At 35.8% G+C, this 13,999-nt stretch overlaps 1 pseudogene; it reads left to right on the top strand.

Moving 5' to 3' along the window:
• Window positions 1–11,144: 11,144 nt before the first annotated feature.
• Window positions 11,145–11,572, top strand: LOC110196462 (DNA-directed RNA polymerase II subunit RPB4 pseudogene; annotated as a pseudogene).
• The last annotated feature ends 2,427 nt before the right edge of the window (window positions 11,573–13,999 follow it).

Below are 13,999 nucleotides of genomic sequence, written 5' to 3'. Positions count from 1 at the left end.
ACCCAAAGACCCCAGCTTCTGGGATAAGAACCCACTTTTTGACAAAAACTGCTGGGAAAACTGGAAAAGAATATGGCAGAAAGTAGGCACAGATCAAAATCCCTCACCATATACCAAAATAAAGTTAAAATGGGTTCATGATTTAGATATAAAGATTGATACTGTAAGCAAACTGGGAGAGGAAGGAATTGTTTACCAATCAGATTTATGGAGAGCAGAAGAATTTATGACTAAACTGGTGATAGAAAACATTATAAAAAGCAAAATGGATAACTTCGATTACATTAACTTGAAAAGTTTTTGCAGAAACAAAGCCAACGCAACCAAGATTAGAAGGAAAGTAGAAAATTGTGAAAGAATTTTTACAACCAGTCTCTCTGATTAGGGTCTCATTTCTAAAATATATAGAGAATTAAGTCAAATTTATAAGAATACAAGTCAGCCCCCAATTGATCAATGGTCAAAGGATATGAACAGGCAGTTTTCAGATGAAGAAATTAAAGCCATCTAGAGTCATACAAAAAAATGCTCTAAATCACTACTGATTAGAGAAATGCAAATTCAAACAACTATGAGGTACCTATAAGTTTGACCAACATGACAAAATAGGAAAATGATAAATGTTGGAGAAGATGTGGGAAAATTGCAACACTAATGCATTGTTGATGGAGTTGTGAAATGATTCAATGATTTTGGAGAGCAATTTGGAACTATGCCCAAAGGGCTGTAAAAATGTGCATACCCTTTGACCCAGCAATAGCGCTTCTAGGGCTATATCCCAGGGAGATCATACAAATGGGAAAAGGAGCCACATATACAAAAATATTTATAACTGCTCTTTTTGTGGTGGCAAAGAATTAAAAATTGAGAGGATGCCCATCAATTGGGGAATGGCTGAACAAATTGTGGTATATGAATATAATGAAATATTATTGCACTAACAAGTAATGATGAACAGGCTGACTTGAGAAAAACCTGGAACAACTTGTATGGTCTGATGCTGAGTGAATTGAGGAGAACCAGGAGAATGTTATACACAATAATAGCCACATTGTGCAATGACTGATATTGATAAACTTAACCCTTCTCAGCAATACAAGGATCTAAGACCCCAAAGGCCCCGTGATGGAAAACGCTGTCCACATCCAAAGAAAGAACTATGGAATTTGAATGCAGATTGAAGCATACTATTTGCTATTTTTTTTCTTCTGTTGTGTTTTGTTTCCTCTTTCTGGTGGTTCCTTGTATTAGTTCTAATTTTTACTTACAACATGACATATGTGAAAATATGTTTAATAGGAATGTATATGTATAGCCTATATCAGATTGCATGCTGTCTAGGGGAAGGAAGTGGGTAGGGAGAGGGAGAAAAATTTCAAACTCAAAAACTTATGGAAGTGATTGTTGCTAATTCAAAATAAATTAATAAAAAAAATAAAAAGGGACTCATCAAAAGAAAAAGAGACAGTGAAACTAGAGGTAAATTCCCAACATTTGCTGAATTATGCAGAAAGCAAGGAAATTCCAGAAAAAAAAACATCCACTTCCTCTTTCTTCATTGAGTGCATTAAAGTTCTTTGATTATGTGGATCACAACAAACTATGGCAAGTCCTTAAAAAGATAAGAGTATCAAATCACCTTACTTGTTTCTGAGGAATCTGTATGTAATTCAAGAAGCAGCAATTAGAATTGAACATGGAATGACTGGTTGGTCTAATATTGGAAAAGGAGTACAACAAGGCTCTGTTGTCTCTTTATTTGTTTAATTTATATTCAGAGTATGATACGTGAAATGTCAGACTGGACAAATTAAAAGACTATTTGGAGAAATATTAAGAATATCATATATGCACATGATACCACTTTGATGGCAGAAAGTAAAGAGTTAAGAAGCCTCTTGATGATGGAGAAGGAGAAAAGTGTAAAAGCTAACTTCAAGCTTTACAACAAAAAACCTAAGATTATGGAAACTGGTCCCATCACTTCTTCTTCTTCTTCCTCTTCTTTTTAAGAGGCAAGCAGGGTTAAGAGGCTTACCCAGGGTCACACAGCTAGTAAGTATCTGATCCCAGATTTGAATTCAGGTCCTCCTGACTACTGAGCCAGTATTCCATCCACTGCACCATATAACTGCCCTTTACTTCCTGGCAAATAGAGGGAAAAAAAATGGAAGCAGTGTCAGATTTTATACTCTCAGGCTCAAAGATCACTGCAAATCAAGATTTCAGCCATGAAATTAAAAAACGCTTGTTCCTTGGAAGTAAAGCTATAGCAAACCTGGACAGCATACTCAAAAACAGAGGCATTACCTTGCCGACACAGATGCATGTAGTCAAAGCTATGTTGTTGGGTTTTTTTTTTTTCAGTATAATGTATGGCTGTGAGAGTTTGGCTGTAAGGAAAGGTGAGCACCATAGAACTGACACTTTTGAATTGTGTAGCTAGAGAAGTCTTTGGGATAACAAGGAAACCAAATCAGTCAATATTTAAAGAAATTAATTAAGACTGCTCATTAGAATTTCAAAACTAAAGATGAAGCTTAAACACTTTGGCCACATAATAAGAAGACAGGAATCATTTGAAAAGACCATGATATTTGGAAAAATTAAAGGTAAAAGGAGAAGGGAACCATAGAAGATGAAATAGGTAGTGTCACAGAAGCAATGAGCATGAGGTTGTACAGACTTTGGGAGACAGTGGAGGATTAAAAGGGCCTGGAATGCTATAGTCCCTGGTGACTTGAGAAGCTGGACAGAACTAAATTACTGAAAAACAGTAACATATGAAAATACAACATTTATAGCTAGGTAACACAGCGAACAGAATACTGGATGTAGTAGCAGGAGGACTTGAGTTTAAGTCATCCCTCAGACACTTTCTAGCTTTGTGACCCTGAATAAATCACTTAAACTCTGTCTACCTCAGTTTCCTTGTCTGTAATATGATAATACTAGGAGCACTTACCTCCCAAAATTGTGAAAATAGAATGAGATATAGTTTGTAAAACCCTTTGTAAAACAAAGAGCCATATAAAAGCCAGTTATTATTCATTCCATAAAAGGGCATGTTATTTGATTTTGTTTTAGGAAGGATTAGAATTCCATCTATTTTTTTCCCTGCACCAATAGATTTAGCACATCTCTCTGCAAAATGAGTCAGTTATGAAATACCAAACTTTCTGAGCATTCAAATAACTTTCCAATTTCGTTATGCCTCATCTACAGACTACTCTTCTTTGTATTTGAATGTGCTGATTATTCATGTATAACCACAGATGTGCCACATTTGCAGCATTTTATATAATGATGATCTTTCTTCCTGATTCCTAGGCTCATCTTTTCTTTCTCCTCCAGTTTATTTCTTGTAGACTACCAGGAAAAAAAAATGTGCTATTACCTAAGTCAGACATTCTCACTCTGCTTCCTTCATTCTGCTTGTATATTTGTTGCTGCACATAATCCTTGTCAGAATGAAGGAAATGATTCTTCTGGGCTTTGCAGAGTAGTTGTTCCTTCTCTTTTAGTGTCAGGTTGTCAGATTAGCATGGTTAGCTCCAAAGCAGCCTAATCTTACAAGTATACACGATAAGTTACAGAAAATTTAGAACTTCTGTTGCTCAAGGGTCCCATACCAACCTGAATTGACATGTCCCTTCACTGCCCTTTTCTCCTTGTCTCTGGACTGGCTCAAGGAAAAGGGACACATCTCTGTTATATTATTTACATTATATAAATGGTCACTGCTCTTTCCAAGGTAATGAATCATAGTTAATTACATTTTTAAATGATGGTAGCACCCCAAATTCCTAAAGCATCTTTTGATCTGGAGAGCTGACAGTGTATTTTATCTTGCCAGTTTTCTAATATTCTTGCTAGTTAGACACATAACAATTAGAACTCTGTTAATTTTAGAGATGCAGACTATGGACTAGTAGATAATCATCTCTTCTGTCTCCTAGTGGTAACAATTAGGCCTTGAAATACATCTCAGACCTCCATAGTGTTTATTGATTGATTGACTGATTGATTTACCTAGTAGAGGCAAGTCTCAATGAGGGTACTCCCAGTTCCAAAACAAATCAGCACCTGATCTGTCAAGACACAGAGAATAGCTTGAGACCCTGAAAGATTAAACTGACCTATGCAAAGTCACAGCCATTCTATGTCTGAGATGGGATTTGAACCCAGATCTTTCAGACTGCAAGGCTAGATTTCTAGCCATCATACCCAACTGCCTCTCCTTAAATAAAATAGAACAAATAGTTGCTGAGGGACATCTCTGGAGTAGAGTGTTGATAGTATAGCAGAGGAAAGCTGAAACCAAGATGGAAACAAACAAAAAGTACCAAATGTGATAGTTTGGGTTTCAATAACCCTTCCATCCCATATCCTCCCAAGGATTTGAGCAACTGAACTCTTCCTCTTTGGTTCCATAACATTCTGATCTAGATACCACACAAATGATAATCCAATGGACAGCTAGATAGATAGAACAAAAGATAGAGAGCTGGACTTGGATTCAGGAAGACCTAAATTCAATCCAACCTCGACACTTATTAGCTATGTGACCTTAGAAAAGTCACTTAAACTTTGTTTGCCTCAATATCCTCATCTGTAAAATGAGGTTAATAACAGCACATCACCTCACAAGGTTATCATAAGGATTAAATGGGATAATATTTGTAAAGTGCCTAGCACATAGCAGGCACTATATAAATGCATATTCCTTCCCCATTCAGATGTTTATTCAGGTTAAGTGCATTTATTTCCCTTGTCCAAAGGCTAATAAGGTGTCTGGCTTGCTCTATATTTGTATGTGCTGTTTCCTATACATTCAAGTTCATTTTGAAATTTTTATTAAATCATCAAAATTATCTAATTCAGGAATATGATTAATCACTATATTCTCAAATTTTGAGGGTAAATGTTATCAGTTAAAATGGAAAACAAAATCCATTGATATCCTAATTATTATAGTGTTTCATTTACTGCTGTATCAAATCGGCTGATTGCAAAGTCAGTGCATTCATTTTCTCTTCCAACCCCCCAAAAAACCCATAATTAAGAGACAGAAACAAGGATAATTTCACAAAATGAATATCATGAAATAATTGCAAAAATATTCACATTGATCATTAAGTTGATTATAGTTGTAGTAACAGAAGTTTAGAACAGGGTGCGGGGAGAGGAATTTAGCTTAAATGAAACCTTTAATTTTCCATCCCTCTCCTATTCATATTGATATTAAAGAAGTTACCTTAGAGATTATCTAGTCAAAATCTATCACCTGCTAGAGAAATCTGAGGCACAAAGAAGTCAGGCAACTTGACAAGGTCACACAGCGAATGTGTGGCAGGGTCGAGACTATTCAAGTGAACTAAATGTTTCTAGGTGCTAAGGACATGATGACAAAATTAAAGATAGATCTTTCTTTCAAAGAGCTTATGTAACAATGATTTCTATAATCCATATCTCCTAATTTCTAGTCACTCTGTTCTAGTACATAGCAGGCGGTATTTGGTATAAGTGTAATACTACGACATATTTAGCCATGACTTGATAATAATTATACTTATTCTAATACTGTAATTTAAAAAAAAAGAAAAAGAAATCATGCCACATTTAATGATTTTTGCACAAGTTACAGACCATGTGTTTCAAATTCTCCTCACTGTACATAATTCTTCACTTATTTGATTGTGGTGTTAGACTTCCATGAAATAAAAAGTCAAGACAAAATCCAGGCATAATTTTAATCTATTGGAGTTGAGTTTTCACAAAATGGGGAAAAAATGGAATGAGGTAAGGAGGTGAATTTTGGAACAAAAATAAATCATGGCTGTCAATTTTTGTTGTTGTTGAGTTGTTTTCAGTTATATCCAACTTTTCATGGCCCCATTTGGGGCTTTCTTGGGAAAGACTATGGAGTGTTTTTGTCATTTTCTTCTCCAGCTCATTTGACAAATGAAGAAACTAAGGTAAACAGGGCTAAATGATTTTCCCAGTGTCGCACAGCTAGTAAATGTCTGAGGCCAAATTTGATCTCACCAAGATGAATCTTCCTGACTGCAGGCCCAGCACTTTATCCATTGTGCCATGTAGCTACCCTTCAATCTTTGTCAAAATATGATCAATTTTATGTTTCCTGTATTAGGAAAGGAAAAACTAATCAAGCAAGATATAAATCCCATTCATTACAAATGTTTCCTTTGCTTAGGCCTAGTACATGGGGAAATTGACAAGCTATAAAATTTGTTTTCATTCACATCTCTCAGGCCAAATCTACACATGTTACTTAGCTATAATTACCATGCTTCACTTGAGGTGGCAAGGGTTTAGGGTGATGATACCAAATTATCTTCCAGGCATCACAAACCCCTAGAATACTGTATGAGAGGGACAACAGCAGCAAGAATAAGAAAACAAGAATGGTGATTTACAATGCTATATATTCAAGGGGCAGCTAGGTGGCACAGTAGATAGAGTTCAAGAATTGGAGTCAGGAGGACCTGAGTTCAAATTGGGCATCAGACACGTGACACTTACTGGTTGTATGACCCTGGGCAAGTCACTTAACCCCAATTGCCTCACTAAAAAAAAACCCCTATGTATTCCATCCTTAATAGATTACAATTAATATTTTCAATAAAAGTTATTTAGTCATATCACAATTCTTTACAGATGTTTTTGCTATTTAATCATGTTATTTGAAGAAAAGATATCAGACTTTATAGATTGTACAGACTGAAGCTACCCCTAAGATTATATAGGAAATTATCAGTGGCAGTACAGAATTCCCTTCTGATTGGCTGATTATCCTACCTCATGCCTATCCTATTAAAATTCTTGGGTTTCTCTGAGACCAAACCAGACAATTTTGGAGGCACACAGTGATTTCTTAAAGCCATTAATTTAGCAATCCATCCTCACTGCAAAACTTATACAGAGAGAGGATGATACAGTTGAAAGAATACTGCTCTGAAGGCAAAGCACATGAATTCAGATCTTACCAATGGAACCACATGATTTCTCAGCTCTAAATATTTGATCTCAGATCTCATTTTAGAGGACAGTGAGGAATAAGAAGTTTGATCAGTTTGAGGTAGAGGAGGGAGAATCTATGATTTCACATTTTGTAATAATAGCATATTCACTGGCTATAAACCCTGTAAGGCAGGTAATTTCAAGTATTATTGTCTCTATTTTACACATGAGGAAATTGAGACTCTAAGAGATTAAGTGACCATGTTCACATAGCAAATGCTTATCTCAGAAAGTATTTGACTCTGCCAAACTCCAAGACTAGTGTCTTACCCCATAACATGATGCTGCTTCTAATCTTTTTTTTTAGAATTATGTAATCAATCCTTATCTTAAGATACTTATGAAAATGTTTCTAATTGCAAGGTAGATTTGAGTCAGTTGCATTTTAATATTTTTTCCTTAAAAATAAAAATATATATTGTATGTAAATCCAATTCACTCATCAAATATTAATGGAACACTGACAAATATGAGTAGTGATATACAGAATGTGCCAGGATGATATACTGCATATAAGAAATCACTAACATTTGTACTCACCAGATTCCCTGTCATTTTTTTCTCTTTCTTTCTTTCTTTCTTTCTTTCTTTCTTTCTTTCTTTCTTTCTTTCTTTCCTTTCCTTTCCTTTCCTTTCCTTTCCTTTTCTTTCCTTTCCTTTTCTTTTCTTTTTGCTTTGGCAATCAGGGTTAAGTGACTTGTCCAGGGTCACACAGCTAGTAAGTGTCAAGTGTCTGAGGCCAGATTTGAGCTGAGGTCCTCCTGACTCCCAGGCCAGAGCACTATTTACTGTGCCTCCTAGCTTCCCCTTCCCTGTCATTTCTTATGACAGGGCTACTCATTACAGGTTCTTGATATCAGTGCTCTAGGAGGCTGGAGGAGATAAAGAGGAGAGTAGAAATCTCATCCTGAATGTGTCCAAAACAAGTTCAGCTACATAATAAATGAAAAAAAAATCCTTCCACAAGGAGTCAAAATAACAATAACTAGCATTTACATAGTATTTCAAGATCTTCACAACAACCCTGGAAGGTAGGCATTACCATTATTGCAGTTTTCAGGTGAGAAAAATGAGGCAGTCAGGCAGTTAGTATGAAGAGGTGGGATTCAAACTTGGTCTTTCTGGCTCCAAGTCACTTGTTCTATCCACTAAGCCCCCCTTAAATGAGCACAGCCTAATGTAAGAAATAGTCATTTAAAATCCTCTACAATGTGGTTCCAACATACTTTTCTGTCCATATCGCTTGCTGTGCAGCTTCAGAAGCTCTATATTTCTGATCAAATAGACTAGAAAGAATCCTTACTCACCTTTTCTTGATGAAATATTTCTATTACATCAAAGCAAAATTCAGGTACCACTTCCTCCATGAAGGTGTTGCTTATTCCCTCAGCTAAAAATGAGCTTGCATAAAGCATAACACCAGATCTGGAATCAGAATTCTGTCACCTATTCATTACATTATTTTATACAAGACACTTAACTTCCATAGGCCTCAGTTTCCTCATTTGTAAAATGACAGGATTGGTATAACTGACTCAACTGTCTCTTGTAGATCCAAACCTATATTATTATGATATAACTACTTTAAGGACAGAAGTTAATAGAATTAAAACTAGGAGAGAGAATTTAAAATTTCCAATCTGTTTTCCAAATTCAAATGTTGTATTTTTCTTTGAAAATGAAATTCATTATATTTGGGATGAGTTTGCAACCTTCCACTCAGTTTAATTATAGGAATTTATTATGAATAGAAAGAGTACTGCATATTTCCAGGTGTCACCTTAATTGCCATGACAAAAGACTTTTATTTGAATCTAATGGCTTTAATTAAGCTTGACAGGAAAGTTACATATAAGTTACACTTAGCTGTGTATTTTTTCTGATTGAAGAATGACTGACAAATTTTATTCTCCTAGTTTATGGATACCTTGAAAATTTCAAAAGATAGTTGATGATATTTAAATGATATCATGCTCATGGCCTCAGGAACCTAATTTATTCTATAACCTCTCTAGCAGTTGCAAAGATTGAGTAAAATCAGTTGTTAAACTTACTGTATTGTGTAGGTGCAAATATCTCTTTTCATCTCTAAATAAAAATCTTGAGCCCAAAGACAAGGGGGAAGGTGTGTTTGAGAATTAGGCATAGCATAGATAGAAATGTATTCCATAGAAAATGAGACAATTTTCCTTTATTGTATTGTAAATAAAATATGTATTCTAAAAATGTGCAATATGCAATTTCAAACAAGAAAAATTGATCTGCTTTTCCAAATAAATGCCATCCAAAGCCTACCTACACACATTATCCAACTCATCAAACATTTATTCTGCACCAACTATGACCATGTTTTCCAATACAAAAGACACACTTGGTAGTATTCTCAATGAATTTATAGCCAGTAGGAAAGGGTATATAATCTAATCTGACGTTTTAAAAAATACTTTAAAATATGCATATAGTCAGTCAATGAGCAATAAAATATGCATATCATCAATCAACAAGTATTAATTTAAAACCTACTCCTTTATGCCATGACAAAAACTGAAGTAGTACTTGCCCTTGAAGTACTTACATTCTACAACAAGAAACATAAAAGCTAAAATGAATAGATTTACTTCTGTCATATACTAACTCTTATCCTAATATTCTCTCCACTCCAGCCTCCTAGATTAGATGGATGTGAGAGGAAAAAGGCAAGTGATGTTTACATGAATATCTAACAGTCATGGAGAAAGGGAAGAAAATGGCAAACCTCTCCAGTATCTTTGCCAACAAAATTCCACATTAGGTGATGAAGAGTCAAACACAAATGAAAACAACTGAACAACAAAAAAAGAATGGTTGCAGGTCTCAAAAGACTGGTCTAATGTTCCTGTCCCCAAAGGAAGGTCATTTTTGCTGTGGAGTCACCCAGGTGGTCACTAGAACAGATTCAGTCCTGGAGGAAGCCAGCACCTAATGAGAGAGGGTCAGAATCTTGGAAATTGTCTTTTTATTTTTTCTGGGGGCTGCTAGGTGGTTTTATGGTAATCTAAATCAGGGCTTCTTAAATTTTTTCCATTCTTAGCCTTTTTTTTGCCTGAGAAATTTTTACACAATCCCAAGTACATAGGTATATAAAAAGTTATGCAAATCAAACATTTATTGATAGTAAATCATAAAGAAACTTATTTTAGAACAATTCTTTGGCATACATATAATTTTACTATTTATTAAAGATGAAAGCAAATTTGCATACTAATAAAATAGATGTGCTTGTTTATTTTTACATAAAGAATTAAATATTGGCAGAATATTTGATACTGAAGATGTAAAGTATCTTAAATATTCTATCTTACTTAATACTCCATCTTAAATGTTTTTCAGAATTAATTGACATTATTTTATAATCATCAATGCTGAGAATGCTGCTTCGCATAAATATATAGTACAAAATGGCAGGAGTATATTTAGGCCCATTTCAGAAATTGTTGGAAATTCTGTCCTAATCCCAAGCCAAAATTCATTTAACAATTTTATATGTACAGTAAAAACACTGCAATTCATAACATCTGATAGTCTCGAATCTGAGCTGAGGTATTTCTGGAAGCTTTCCTTGATGTTGTGTGGCCTGATGGCATGAGCAATGCAAAATTGTGTGTTCAGAACCAAAGCTGCAGTGAAGTTGAGTGATGCAACATGGGCAAGTGCTGCCATTAACACATCAGATTCATTACATGTTTGATTTTGAATTAATTTTTAGTTATTGCTTGTTCAGAAACCTTTAACTATTGCCAAGTTTTTCTGCAACCCCCACATTCAGTTAAGCAACCCCATATGGGGTTGGGACCCACAGTGTAAGAAGCACAGAAATCTTCAGTAATTTATCTAAAACTGTTCTCATCAGTGGAAATAAATTGCTCAATGTTTTGTGTCTGCTCTAAGGGTAGAGTTGGTGAGACTTGGGAGAAGAAAAATCTTGAGTTTTCTAGCTTCCAACTTCAAGAAAGAATATTCTATTCCAGATGTATTCAGAAAGAGATTTCAAAAGGGAGAGAGACTCTAGGAAGAAAGTCTCCATAAAGAGGACCCGGGTTTTGGCATGGAGTTGAAGTGTGATGGTGGCCAGAGGCAGCAGTCCTTGGTCCAGCATTGTGGAGGAAGACTCCTTGCAGTTCGTCTTCCCAAAAAAGTTTGAAACAGTAGACATTCTTCTAAATCCTAAAGTCCACATGCTTCTAGAGCATCAAAAGCAACACAATAAAGGTGCAGAGGATGAACAAGAACTTTGAGAGATTTTCATGAAAAGTTTAAATTGCACTACACATTTCAGTCATTTTAAAGATAGGGAAACCATTGTTAGAGTTCAGAGTCTGTTACTCCAGAAAGAGTTCCATAAGTTAGAGTGGACCTGTTTAGCAAACCTTTGTCCTGAGACAGCAGAAGAAGCTAAGGCTCTGATTCTAAGCTTAAGGGTTGATTTGAAGATGACGGATTGCAACAGATTCTTGATGATAGCCAGACAAAGAGGAGCTTTCAGTATTAGTACCAAGGACATTAACCTTCAGTGAAAACAGAAGAAGAAATTTTTCAAAATTCCTCTGCAACTGAGAACTCAGACTCCCTCCAGAGGCTGGATAGAAATTTAGTCACAAACGTTGATCAAGCCTTCTGTGGACAAGGCTTGGACAAAGTAGTCATGCATCAACAATTAATTCAAACTTGTGAATAATTGTGATTTTAATCGACTCTTTGAATATTTGAGATGTGGCAAAGGCCAGGAATGTCATTGAATTTTGAAGGAGCTTCGGGTTGATTTTCTTTATTGGAAGGTTTTTAAATCAGGTAAGGGACCATTCCTTCTCTTAAAGAGAAATGTTTAAGGGGAAAGAGTGAGGTGAGAGAATTTGTCCAGTAAATACATATGGCATGTTATTGACTACCTTATATCTTTGAATTTGGCACTTTATATTCCTATTTCTGGTTTGAATTTCAATTTATTGCGAAATATTATTGAACCAGATTAGAATATGTAAAAATAGCTGTAGTAAAAAGAAAGTTGTGTCTCATATAAATAATGGAAGGAAAAATCAAAATGAACCTATACCTGAATGTTTAAAGCTTTTAAGAAACAGAAAAACTGAGCACTTCATAATCTCGAAGGACCATATAGCCAATTTGGCCAAAACTCAGAGAGAAGAGGGTAGAGAAACTACTGGCAATCTTAGGGCATCATTGTAGATAAGTTCAAAAGAGTCTTGATTTAGGAGGCTCAGTTTGGCCTCTGGCATATCCTCAAGGCTTCAAGGTTTTGGAGCAGGAGAGAATTTGTGGGATTTACTCTTATCTGACAGCTGCCCTGGGAAAGAGTACTCTCTGAGTTTAGGCTAGATCCTGATTTTAAATGCAATTCAATTCAATTTAAGCTTGGAATATCACAGGAAGGTATTGTAGATGATCAAAGAGAATGAGATTTGATTCTGGCTGGGTCATCACAGTGAATTAAATTTGGGACATTTTTCTTTTCTAGCCCTAAATTTCAGTGTTGATTTCTGAAAGATCATGCAAGTATTTTTTGCAATTGCTTCTCCCACACCCTAAAATCTGTTACTGTAATTTGATATAATAATTGAAAGAGGGATAGGTGGATTCTGTATTGTATTGGACATCCAATTAATTGTGCAATTCCTAAGAAGTAGACTCACTCTAGGAAATAATTTTTTTTTTCATAAAGAGGACCCCACACTTTTATCATGTCCCTCTCACCAGAGTACCACAAAAGAGATTTCAGGTAGTTTCTCCTTGGGTAATATAATATTTCTCTCTCTTTCTTTTTCTTTCTTTCTTTCTTTCTTTCTTTCTTTCTTTCTTTCTTTCTTTCTTTCTTTCTTTCTTTCTTTCTCTCTTCTCTCTTCTCTCTCTCTCTCTCTCTCTCTCTCTCTCTCTCTCTGTCTCTCTCTCTCTCTTTCACTCACTCTCAATGGGAGAGTTCATTCACACTGGATATATTCTCATCTATTATTCACTATACGTGGTCCTTATGACATTTGGTGGGGCGTCAAACCTTGTATATATAGCTTGAGGCAATTCTTCCCTGTTAAAGGGATAAAAAATAAGCCCCTTGAAACTTAATTTTCCTTTCAAGACTAACAATATTTACAGGAGTGGACAGATATAACTCTAGCCTGCTGTCCTCTATCTAAGGAGAGCAAAGAAGCAGCCCCATCTGTCACCCAAATTTCCTTCCTAGACAAAGGTAGGCAGAGGAGATTCTAGAGATGACTATCCTTGCCTCCCTTTGAGCTACATCTAAACAGACACCTGTGGACACATATTAACTATGTAATTAAAGGGGTTATGTATCTGTATCCTGAGGCTCTCTGAGTAGTCCATTGAACTTGGACTGGAGCACTTGTCTTCTGGCAAGGGAAAATGTTCTCCTCCTGATAGTCATCTTCTTCTCCAAGGAAGTTAGAACCATTGTCCAGGATTCCTTCCACAATGCAGCCAGCTCTTACTGAGGAGCCAGGATCTTTGAACCTACTGAATTCATAAGGTTACCTCCAAGTCTAAACTCATCTATCTTGAAACTAGTGCTTACCTACTCAGAAAATGAAACACAAAGATAAAAGCACAGCCAGGGCCCCAACCTCAAGCTTACCTAGTTGAATTCACTTGTTCTAGCTTCTAAGTGGGAGAAGGTATAGGAAAAGAAGTACCATTCTCTCCCCACCAACCTTGGAAAATCTAATCACGTACAGTTACAGGAGAGAGTCAAAGAAAAGCAAGCTGGGGGAGAGCCAAGATGGCTGAGTAAAAGCAATGACTTGCTTGAGCTCTCCCTCAAACCCCTCCAAATACCTATAAAAAATGGCTCTAAACAAATTCTTAAGCAGCACAACCCACAAAAAGACAGAATGAAACAAATTTCCAGCCAAAGACAGCCTGGATAGTTGATCAGAAAGGAATATCA

The sequence above is a fragment of the Phascolarctos cinereus genome, unplaced genomic scaffold (assembly GCF_003287225.1).
Source record: "Phascolarctos cinereus isolate Bilbo 61053 unplaced genomic scaffold, phaCin_HiC Scaffold_9;HRSCAF=440, whole genome shotgun sequence".
Lineage (NCBI taxonomy): Eukaryota > Metazoa > Chordata > Mammalia > Diprotodontia > Phascolarctidae > Phascolarctos > Phascolarctos cinereus.
This window is presented reverse-complemented; position numbering and strand designations above follow the sequence as displayed.